We start from the raw sequence: 12,769 nt of genomic DNA, 5'->3' as shown, positions 1-12,769 counted from the left end.
TTTTTCTTATCTGACCAGGCGTCTTCATGTTAATGCCTCTAGAGAACGACCATGTGATCTGAATTTTGTCTTCCGAGTTTATTCCTCATTGCCCGATATTTGCCCCTTTTGGCTGATATGTATTGGCATCCTTCCCTCGCAATATGGCCTTCGGGCGCTGCGAGGTAACGTGAATGAATAAATAAATGCATAAACCATGAAAGGCATACTAATGTGATCTGTGCACATGAGTTATGCCCCCAGGGGGACATAATATGGGGGGGGCTAGTTGCAATGATAAGCTCTTTATTAGATACTGATTGTTAAATAACTTAATTAGTAAGGCTAAACATACAGTTCGAATTTCAACTTTGGTGAGCGTCTTCGAAAACCATTAAATTATATTATTTTAGAAACAAAAATATTTGAGCAGGGGGGAAGCATGGCGGTGTCCTAAAGTTAGCACTCGTGCGAAATGCATAAATTGTCTCATAATTTAAAGCAAATCGCAAATAGGCATGATGTCCCCGTGGTGTTTCCGGCCCCCCTACGGTTATCCAAGATCATGCGCAAAAGTGGGGTCCGTCCTCGACAATCGTTTACGAGGCTTATGCCAAAAGAGGCGCAAGAACAAGTTCGTTACCTGCACAAACGGTGTGGTCTACAAGATCCCTCTGACGTGTGGTAGATGCTATGTAGTACAGACTGAACGATGCGCCAACGACCGGCTCAGTGAAGATTTCTGTTCACTTCAAGCCACTGTAGGCGGGCACTTGCTTACACACTGTCGCTCCTGCCAGTGCACACCGACTTTTGGTGAAACAGCTGTTCTTGGGAAATTTCAAGACCGGACTACCCGAGAAATCTACGAAGCTTTTCAAAATTAAAAAAAAATAAGACAGCAATTAGTGAGCCAGCCATCCCTGTCGCTGGGGGCTAAGGAGGTGTCTTGTTTGGCCAACGCCTCTGTGCAGTAACTTTGGCCGGCCAAGGGTGAAAGTACCGTTTTCTAATTCTTCCATTTAGTTCTCTTTTCTGCTTTTTCTTTCTGTTTTCAATTGTTTCCTTCTTTTTCTGAAATTTATCAATATAGTCTGTACATATTTTCTTTGTTTGCTTTCTCCTTTTTCTTACACCTTGTCTTCACGTGGGGTTCCATATTCGTAGCTTCTTTTTGCTCCATTTCTCTTCTGTCTAAATAAATCAATTGGGAGTCGTCGCTCTTTCGTTCTACTATCCTTTTCTCTTCCTCCGACGTTTTGTGCGCTGTTTAATATTAGAAATTAGAAATGCACAAAGCTAGCGGTGCGCAGAAGCGCCTCCGCGATTTTTCTGTCTCTTGTCTTCGCATTTTTATACCGCCAGCCTTGCGTCTTTTGCTCGCGCCAAGGTTTTTTTTTAAATTTTCCTATTTATTAGTTGTCAGTGACGTTTCGCAAGTTTCTGATTAGAGCCATGTGTGTTTTCTACAAATTAATATATTAATTAACATGTTTTTACTTAATTATTAGAGTTATCCCGACGATTAGGCTTGTCCCCCTAGCCTTATCACTCACCTGCGCATACCTCATTTGTTTTTACTTTGAGAGTTTTGTTTTGTAAACGGAACTGTGAAGGCTAAAAACACCTTTTATAATCAGTTTTGAATAAGATACATGCAGTTTTATTTTATTTCATTTCGAATACCTTTAGGGCCCATGGGGCATTGCAGAGGGGGTGGGCACATGGAGTAAATACATCAACAGTGGTACAATATACAGTAAAAACATTAAACAAATGCAAAATCAGAAAAATACTCGGTTATGGCGGATTTAAATGATGTCGAATCTTCAATGGAGGCAATGGAAGGGGGAAGCCGGTTCCACTCTGAGTTGGTTTCGGGGATGAAAGAATAAAAAACAATATTTGTGCTGCAGCAAGGAATGACAACTTTCAACTGGTGATCCATGCGGGATGAGAGGTATGAAAGCTGCGAAATAAGTTCCTGTTTCAAGGATCGGTTATAAAAGAAAATTATAGAACAAGAAAGAGAGAGACAGGAACGCGAAGTTTTTTCTTTTTTTTTTTACTGATTAATCGGGAAGGACAACATTAGATTTCACCAACGAAACGCCAGCAAGACGAAAATAATTAGATGAAATAAAATGCGTGGATCAATGCTGGACATATTAAATTACATCAATGAGAGTCCGGTGAGCCGTGTCCCATATACTTGACGCGTGTTCTAGCTTTGGGCGGATAAGAATCCAATATAAAAGTAGCTTGAAGGATAAGTGGACTCGGGGAAAATTACGACACAAGTAGCCGAGGGTGCGATTTGCATTTTTAATGACGTAGTGGACGTGGGTATGCCATGAGAAGTTATTAGTTATGTGAACTCCTATACAGTGTTTCACCTTATGATTTACCGGAGGAAAGGCTACAAGCGCGAGCTTCTTGCTTTAGGGCACATCTCAGCGGTGCAACCTTTCGCGCATTAAGGACAGCAGCGAAGGCTACGAGCTCGCGCTTCCAGCCTTCGCTGCGGTACAACATAAGGGGAAACGGAGTATATGTACTTGTATGATGTGACATGCTCTAATGAGGTACTATTAAGTTTGCAGTCGCAGGTTTGAGGGAGATCAGAAAGGCGTAAGATAGTCATGCTCGGGCATCTGCTTATGTTTAAGGATATCAGCCATTTTTTTACACGAGTTAGCAATGTTGTCAAGGTCAGATTGATAGAGATAATTATGAGATTGGTTGATTATTTTTCGGTAAAGAACAGAGTCATTAGAAAACAACTTTATCGAAGAGTGAATGCAATTGAGAAGATTATTAATATACGTTAAAAGCAATAGGGGCCCAAAACAAAACCTTGAGGGACGCCAGATATTAAAACAGAAAAAGGTTAGTCACAGTTGTTCGCCGTTACAAATTGGGTGCGGTTTATTAAAAAAAGCATTGAAGCCATTTTAAAATATTAGGGTCAATATTTAGGGTGCAAATTTTAAGAATAAGTGATGAGCAACCTTATCAAAAACCTTTGCACAGTCGAGGAAAACGCAGTCAAATGATGATCCATGACCGAGGCCTGAGGTTATGTTACGGGCAAAATAAGGTGGTGGCATTTCACAAGAGTAAAGTTTGCGAAAATCGTGCTAAAATTGGCATACAAATGAGTTCGATTCGAGGAATGACATCATGTCTGGATATATCACATGCTCTAGATGTTTAGAAGGGATGATCGTTAGTGGAATAGGTCTGTAATTTAGAGGAATCTGTGCGTTACCTGATTTATGCAGAGGAACCTCCTTCCCCACCGCCCAATCCTGCGGTACTAGAGAACACTGAATAGACTGCCTAAATATTTTAAGCTAAAATATAGACGAATAAACCTCAGTGTTTATTAAGAACTTCGAACTAATTCCATCAGCGCGACAAGAAGAAGAAAGTTTAACACTCTGAATTAGATGCATAAGGCCCACAGTATCAATAACAATCGGGTCCATTGGAAAAAATGGCGAGAAGACAGTTGAGGAAAATACTAGAAGAAGGGTCAGAGTATGACTACGAAAAGACGTCGTTTAACACTGAGCAACATTCTTCCGTACGGATGAACTGAAAATTCAAATTTACAAGAAATATAGCGTTTTTAGGGTAGGTCTTATAATCTTACAAAACTGCAAAGGATTACGAGGAACAGTCGAGGGAAGGGTATTGTAAAGGAAAGCGTGCTTCGCCTCTTTGATAGCGGTGCGATAAGAGCACAGACTGTCTTGATATGCGCACCGACGAAAATGATTGTGCATATCGCGAGACGAAAGAGTGTTTTTTTTTTTTTGCGCAACCATTTTAGTGCGGTGGTAAACCAGGGTGAATGTTGTTTATCGGAGATGATACGAAGTGGTGTATATTTATGAGTTACCGACATTACTTTTTCACCGAATAAAGTCCAATTGCACTTTACAGTGCGTTCAAAAAACAGGTATATATTCATCAATGAATAGTTCAAGCTCGGTATTAATTTGTGAATAATCTCCTCTTTTTAGACTCCAATTGTTTTGACCTGAGTACCTTGACGAGAAATGCGCCCGATAAATATTTATAGGATAAATATAAAACGAGTCAACAAGATCTGGTGCTATTGTAAGAAATAGGTCTAGTATGTTGGATGATGCAGGACCAGATCTGGTAGGTTGGTTCACACGCTGTGTTATATTGAAGTCTAAACATAAAATTGCAAAAGATAAGCATGCGGCTAACGTTGCGCTGACAGCGGGGTAGGACCCTAACCAATTTATTTGAAGAAAATTAAAATCGCCAAAAAGAAATAAAGAAGAAAAAGGAAACTTTAAGACGAGGCTACTTAGGTCATCATGTAATTGTTCACAGAAAGCCGATGTTTGGCTTGGAGATTGATAGCACATACTGAATAGCACATTTTGGTGACTCAGCTGAACAGAAACATAAACGAACTCAAGGGGGGAGCTAAGCACGAGCGTATTGCATACGGGATCACGAGCTACCGCAATAGGAACACCGCCTTCAGATTTAACATCACGAGCATAGCGATAAAGAGTGCAATCCTTTTCGCAGTTAAAAAGTTCGGCATTATCTATTTTCGTAGACAGTTAAGTTTCCGTCAAGACGGCAGTGTCATCCGAGTAGTCATCAAGAATGAACGAAAAAGCATCTCGTTTATTAACCATACTCCTCACATTTGAGAATACAATTGACAGGTCACAACGAACAGGCTTAGAGTGCGCGTTCTTTTTCAAGATAAAGGGCCCTCATCATCACCAGCTGCAAACATAGACTGAGACAAAGTTTGGGCTCTGTCTGAATAGCTGTTTGATTGCAGCTCGCACACTGAGTTAGTAATCAGTGAGTAGACAGCATTCCTTGTTTATGAACAGCATGTTATAACGTATGGTAAACTGATGGCTGCTCTCTTTCCCGAAATCTTACCGTTTTTTACGTATGGTTCTTGTCGCCCAACAGAAGTTCTCGCTCACCGTTACCCCGGCTTCTTTAAGTTTCTTTTTTGATGCCAAAATGCTATCACGTAACTTAACCGACCAAAATGTGACAATAATGGGCCTGCGTTTCCCGGGGACAAATCTCCCTTGTCTATGGGCGCGCGATATGCGGTCTTTCATACATTCCAAGGTCAAATTGAGCGCAGTGTTCAGAATGTCACAAAGGTTTTCTTCTGACTGTGCCCAAGTCTCAGCACCAATGTAAGCAGTAGCATTAAAAATAAAGTTCTCTCTGCATGACCGATCTTCGAAGTCCTCGAGCCGTTGGCTCAAGACCGTTTCTTGCGGGTCATGACCTTCAGTTGTTTGGCCTACGGGCGGACAAACACTCTCTTCTACAGCGGATAGCCTGTTGTCTATGTCGGCAATCTGTTGCTCAAGTAAGAGTTGGGCTTCTTTTACTTTGTTGAGGGAAGCCATAACTTGTTCATGTTTTGCATCCACCTTATTGTGCAGTGATCTGATTAAAAAAAGCAGCTCATTGTACTGTTTGCCAGGGTCGTCTTTAGGAGGCCCAGGGTCCAGTTCTATGTCGTCAGACATGCACAACATGTTCACCATATTAACATACTCGATAATCAAAGAAAATAAGACTTGCTGGCATGAAAATAACAGCAGGAAAACATTGTTTGATTTTTTTACGGTAAAGGGAACACGTTGAAACCACCTGCACCAAAAAGCGGAAAGGTGTATGATACGCCTGCATCGTCGCTGTGTTTCCATTCCCACTGAAGGAACGCAGGGACCACCAGCGGCTTTTAAAGCGTGCTGGTGGTGCGCCAGTCGATACCGATGGTGGCGCCGTGGTGAGGGTTTGGTAGTCATCCTCGAAGAGGGGTGTTGACGCCAGGCAGCAAAGCGGATCCATTGCCACGGGGGTCTGGTCACTGTTTTCCCTGACCTTCGGTTGTTGATAACAACAATATAGCATCATTTCCCGCGATGAAAGCACTACTGCTACAATAAGCAAATGTAGAAACAAAACTGCATTAGCCTTTTGGGTCTAGGCCATCTTCTCAGGATAAACGTGTGGCCCGGACAAAATTAATCATTTTTTTTGTCCCTCAGTGATTCCCAAGCTCTGGTACTATAAGGGCCCTAACAGATAAAAAAAGAAGTGAAAGCCGTTTACAACTCCCTGTAACGCTGAATTAGAGCGCAGCTCTTGAGGAGGAGGAGGGAAAGGGACTGGGGGGGGTTGAAGTGACATGGGGGGTCACGTGACCTTGAGGGGTCACGTGGCAATGCCGATGATGTCATTAGTGACGTCACTGATGACGTCATCCGTGACGATGACGATGCGGATGTTGGTGACGTCATCAGTGACGTCACTGATGACGTCATCCGTGATGATGACAATGAGATGCGGATGCCGTTGACGTCATCAGTGACGTCATCAGTGATGATGACGATGCGGAGGCCGGTGAGGTCATCAGTGACGTCACTGATGACTTCATCAGTGATGATGACGATGACGATGCGGATGCCGGTGACGTCATCTGGGAGGTCACGTGACCTCGGCGGGGGGTCACGTGACCCTGGGGGGTGGTCACGTGACACCCCCCGAGGTCACGTGACCACTCCCAGGGGGTCACGTGACTTGGGGGTCACATGACCCTGGGGAGGGATCACGTGACCTCTGGGGAGGGGTCACGTGACCTTGGGGTGACCTTGGGATGACCTTGGGGGTCGCTTGACCTTGGAGGTCGTGTGACCTTGGGTTGACCTTGGTTACGCCGACGGCGACGCCGACGCCGCTCAAGCCGGGAACGGGCCAATAAGAGCTGCGCTCTAAAAGTAACGTGCTGACTCCGCAACACCATAACCGCTGAGAGGACTATAAGTTAGATATATTTGTATTAAAGGTACTCCAAAAAATAAGCGCGTGGAAAGGAACCGGAAACCGCTTTTGATACCATATGGACTTTTAGCAAACCGTTACCGTGTTCCGCGTACCGCACTACCGGAGCCTTTGAAGCATCCTTTTAAACGAGCGCCCGCGGGTGATACCGTGCCCTCGGGGCGCGCGCTTGGTCGCATTCGCAGTAGTCTCGTTAATGCTTGGATAATTGATCAGTATGTCTACGTACCGAGAAGCTGAGAGGAAGGAGGAGACGAGAGGGCGATGGAACGTCAAAGCGCCGAGATCTGGTTTGAATGATTAGTGGGTAGAGCTAAAGTTGCCTTTGCCTCAACTGCACTCGTCGAACGCGTTAGGTTGCGGAACGCCGGCGTCTGGTGTTTGGCTCTCGCATTCGAGAATGCACTTTTTGCAAAGACCGGTGCATGTGAACAAAACTTTCATGCATAATGACATGAGATGTTTATTTTCTCAGCACCATACTTTGTGTAATCTGAAGTTCGATCGCTTCCAACTCTGCGAGTTAATGGATTCAAGCAAGTCACACAAAAAGCAATATAACACGAACTTTTTGTGTTTTTATGCGCGCGTTACGCTCGAACGAGCCAATCATGCGCTAGGCATAAGTTGTGAGAATGGGTTTTTGGTCTCTGCGATTGCGCTTTTGTTCCAACTATCTTTTGGCACTACAGAAACTTAAACAAAATATTGGAATAATTTTTTTTTATGAAGTGCCTGCCTGAGACACTCATTTTATATAACAATAATGTTTCCAATAACAATATTTTTTCGATATGTTTAGACCGCCAGACGCAATTTATGGTTCATTGTGACGACGGAGTGATTCGCGGGCGAATTGATCACGTGACGACATGTCCGCGGTTCGTCCGTCTCCCAACTGCGTCCCCACAAGGGAGACGACGAGCAGACGCCATCAAGGAAAGACCGAACCTGTTCGCCACCCCACAGTGCCACGAAACTCCAAAATCGCACCGTGACGCCGTTGTCCAAGAGATAAATCGACGTTTGCTACTGTCATAAAGAATTGTACGCCGCTGTTACGTACAGGTCGAGACAGAACACCGCGATGGGCTTCGCGCGAAGCGCGACTAGCTTTACTAACCCAAGGCATCACATTGAAACAGGCATGGTCCTGCTCGAGAAGACTTCAGGGTAGGAGCGACGGTGTTCTGGACTCGCGGAGGGGTGTTTGAAGATGCGGCCACGGGAAAGGTCTTGCTCGGTCAAAGGATGATTGTGCGTGCAAGAATTATCGCGGCGTGCTAGACGAGTTTAGAAGGAAGCTTCTTGACACGGACCTGGAGGAGTACCAGAACCTGCGTCGGGCAAAGTTTCTGAACTTTCTTTAATACAACGATGCTACATTTTTGCTTTAATCGACCAAACACGTTCACAAAAAAAGCAGGAAGACATGTATTTTTTTGCCTGACTAAACGCTTTTCAAATCGATCTCCCGCCAAAAATTTGCGAGTGCAAAGGCGGACGACTTTATTGGTCCGCGCGTCCGTGGACGAGGCGCGGATCACAGGAATAGGCGACGTGACGGACACGTGGTACACGGTCCGCGGACGAACATCGCGATTCGGTCCTTCGTGTTGGCTATTAGAAAGAGCTAGCTTTGCCGGTGAGCGATACGAGTGTAGATCTACTTCGTTTCAACTCGAGTCCAGACTTAGCAGACGCTTCGGGGTAATGGGACCAACCAATCAGCGTCAAAATAATTTTCTGTTAATGATTGGTTCAGCCATGATAGACCACGCACAGAAACATAACGAACACTGTGATTGTGCCCTTTTGAGGCTGTCTGATTTGTCCGATCAGCTGGTAGCTTCGGCCCCGTCTAAACTTTAGGTGGAACGAAGAAAACCTACGCTTTGTTTCTAGGCTCTCATTGCTAGGAGAGATGATTGACGTGTGGAATGTTTCGTTCAGAATCGTTTCTGCCTGCCGAGGTAGTCTTTTATTCGACATAGCTTTATATCCAAGAAACAAATAATATAGATATGCATTCTCGTCTTCAATATCATCAGAAAATCGCCTTTTCCGCTTCTGTTTTAAACGACAATAAATGTGGCTGCCAGATTCTGCGGCGGGCAGTTTCTTACGGCGCGTAGCTCGTTCAGTTCGTCTATCTTTGAGTGCGTGTTGTTTCGCGTCCATCGAGATATTTGTAGGAAGATTCAAAGCGACGTACTTTGCAGTAAACGACTGTCGGAAAGAAATGCCTTCGGAAGCGCTGTGCGAGTACTTGTTTGTTTCTAGTTGATCTGGCTCGATTTGTCCTTTTGTGTGCGTTTTGATGCTAAAAAGATATGTGTCGGTTCCCATAAAAGCGATCCTGCTACACTGAGAATTGTGCGACCGCCGCGACTGTGACCATGGTTTAAGTACTCAGAGGTAACCTCTTCATGTAAGAATTTGCACGCAATTTGGCTGGGAGCAACGCTGATGCCTTGCATCAGCGTTGTCCAGGTGTGCCATTTTGCTTCGGAAGGCCCGTAGCTCTCAAGTCTTATGCAGTGCACCCGGCTTGCTGGAGCGAAGATGCTTAAAGCGTGTTTTGATTGTTCGTTCTTACGCTCACACACCTTGCTCGGGGACGCTATGCTAAAAAAGTACAAGAAGAAGAAAGCTGAATGAACTGCGTAATTTTTTTTATTGAATTTTCTTAGTTCTTTCGGTTGCCTTTTACCTGACATTGAAAGACGCTGACAGACGCTTGTATTGGACCGTGGTTCGTGCATGATGGAAGGCTAGAACCCCGCTTTCGTATTGACGTCTTGCGAGCGATGTAGACGGACGCAAGCAATGGTGGACGCTGACTCGGGCTGTTTACACTGTCGCGTCTTACGGCATTACAGGTAGGTAGTAGACTGTTCTAATGCGGAGAGCAAGTCGTCTGCTTCATGCGCAGGAGTTGCGATGACGTGGGAAAGACGCCGAGCTATGAATGGCTCTGATAGTAAGTCGACCTCAAGGCAAGCTGCCTTGAGGTCGACACACTCTCCTTCATTCAGAACCAATCAGAGCTTGGCGTCTTTCTGACCTCACCGCTACTCCTGCGGACAAAAGCAGACGAACTTCTGCTCCGCATAGCAGACGATGCCGTTTGCTGCCACGTGTCTGCCCGCACGACTGACAGACGGTGTCAGACGGCATACTAGACGCACCGGACGTCGCAAACGTGTCCCGTTGAACAGGCAGGCCAATCAAGTAGTAATGGGCGGGGCCATCACTCTTTGGGCGGGGCCTAGAGTGCGTAGCGACTTTCGCCTAAATTTCCTATTGTGGCGCAAATATTGCTTTAAACCGTTTTATTTTTTTTTTGTGTGGATTTTGTTTTTGTAAATTACGTGTTGCGGAAGGCGCGTAGCTCTAAGCCCTATCAACTTTTTTATTTCAGTGTTTTTTTGTTTTTTAGTATAAACCGTGTATGCTTAAAAGCTAATTGCTTTCTAACCTATGGAACTTTGAACATTTACCACATACTTTTATCAAAATTCGATAATGGAATCTAGACCCAAACGGCTATTGTCTATCTATGGCGCAACAGGGGTAACGGCGCGCAACGTATGGAAATATCCAGTGTGTTCCTTCTTGCCTCCGTAAAATCAAGCAGATATCACTGAAAAGATAGTGTTGCGCATTTGCTTGCCTGCCCTCGCCCGTTCGCCTGTGTATTCTTCGTTGTTTACGACAGTTGGATCTGTACAAACCTTGGCATTCCTTTCAGCGTCATGAATGACGCAGCGTGTTTTGTAAAGAGCCTTTTATTGCGGACATTGCGATAACTGACCTTTAGGACACCTTTAGACACACTACTCTTGCCACGTTTTTTGCCCTCCTTTATGTATTCTCTAACGTTTCTCTCAGAACTACACTGGGAACTGTGAAAAGGCACATCTTGTTCGTGATTACATCACTAAAACGTGCTTAGATGAATGCCAACTTTGTGAGCATTCAGGTCATGTTAATTGCTAAGTTCCTCGAATGTTTTGCATGAAGTTTTCTGTGTTGCGAGTACAAACACAAAAATCTATTTGACTGAAAAAAAGAAAAAAAACAGTGACGGATCTCATGCCGCAGTGAAGTTCACATTTAAAGGGGTGTATCTCAGTTATACAATGACGCGAGGTGAATTAACTACACGGTTCTGCAAGAAAAGCAAAAACGAAATCTAGCATGTTATCTATATTTTACTGGCCCTTATGAGCTTACTATCCCAGTGAACAGAAAAGCAATATTCCAGTGCCTTCCAAAAGACTGACTTAATAATAACAACAAACATATTTCACAACTGATCGTTCGGCCTCGGGTGTTTACCCGAGGCCGAAAGAATGACTTAAATGAGAGTCGTATACACACATCTCAATTGAGAGAAGTTATCAAGTAGCTTGACTTCAAGAATGATAATATATTTAATATCAATAAACGTACCGATTCGCGTGAACACATATTAGATTTATCCATCAACTATGAAATATATCCTGGGCCAGAAATTTATCAGCTTCACTCAGAAAAATGGAGCCATCACAATGTAACCACCTGGCACCTACAGCTCTCGGATCAAGAGCTGTGATAGTGATCTAGAAGCTCCTAGTAATAAGAATACACTTAAATGTTAAATTTCAAATACCACAGTTTTTACGGGCTAGATTGCACTTTAGCGATTCATATATTTCTAGACATGTAAGAAATCAATTTTGGGCTCCGCCTTATGTCATAAATATTATGTGAACGATGAAGGGTGGTTCGAAAGTTAATATTTTGCAATTCCTGTTGATATTTACGAGACAAAATCAAGCCCATCATGCCGCGCTCATAATTGACCTTGTTTTGAAACTGTTCACTTAAGCAAAGGTTATGCGAAGTCTGTCGTCCCAATCAATTGTTTGTTCAGATAGAAGCAGCATTGTCCGGTATTGCGAGTGTAATCGCAATGCAGGAAACAGCACGGTGACCGCGGCCTGCTCCAAGGCCGTGTTTTGATACGCGGGTGCAACGCGTTGTCACAGCCCACAGTCCTTCTCGCCCTCGTTGCCCACATTCCCATAATCTGCACGGTATAGATAGGATGAATTCCTCAACTCCTGAGGCAGCTCCCTGACCAAAGTTCCAGAGAACTTTACGTGGCGCGGAACATCAAGCTTGGGGCTGACGCCCGTGTCAGTGCACCTGCTGGGTCATTGTCGGTCAGTGCCCTGGGTGAAAAGTCGTTCAAGATCAGTATACTAGAAGTGCACTGAAGTATACTAAAAGCATACTTTCAGGGTGGTCTTTGTACTGAATGTATAGTTTAAGTGTTTTTAAAGTATACTTCCAGTAAAATGGTGTTGGATGTAAAATGTATATATATATATATATATATATATATATATATATATATATATATATATATATATATAGATATATATAGTTTTTTTTTACATCAGCGCATTAAAAACACGGTAGAAATGCCGATGCCGTTTTCACAGAATATTGGTGGGGGTTGGCGGACATTAGATGAGTAAATAAACGTCACAGTACGTTGTCTATATAACGTTTTTAATTGACAGTGTAATTGACCATGTTAAATTTTCAATTTGAAAGGGGCTATGAATAAAATCTAGCCCGATTGAAACAATTTGCGAAAAGGCGACGAGTTTTGGTTTATTCATAGCTAAAAGTCTGCCTTTTGTCGCCTGATTAAAAAATGTGGAAAAGGTCCATTGTGTGATGTAAATAGAGTCAGTTTGGATGTCACGTTTTTTAGTGCCGGCGAAAGCCGCTACAAAAAACAGAGCAGTTAGGAAAAGCAAAAGCGTGAAAAGTGCGAAAAGAACTTGAATATTCCATAGAGTTGAAGGACTACCAACATACCAACTCGCCCAGTTATTCTTTGTGTTAG

This window comes from Ixodes scapularis, unplaced genomic scaffold, assembly GCF_016920785.2.
Source record: "Ixodes scapularis isolate PalLabHiFi unplaced genomic scaffold, ASM1692078v2 PGA_scaffold0__279_contigs__length_252992795, whole genome shotgun sequence".
In the NCBI taxonomy this organism is placed as follows: domain Eukaryota; kingdom Metazoa; phylum Arthropoda; class Arachnida; order Ixodida; family Ixodidae; genus Ixodes; species Ixodes scapularis.
Note: the sequence above shows the minus strand (reverse complement) of the source record.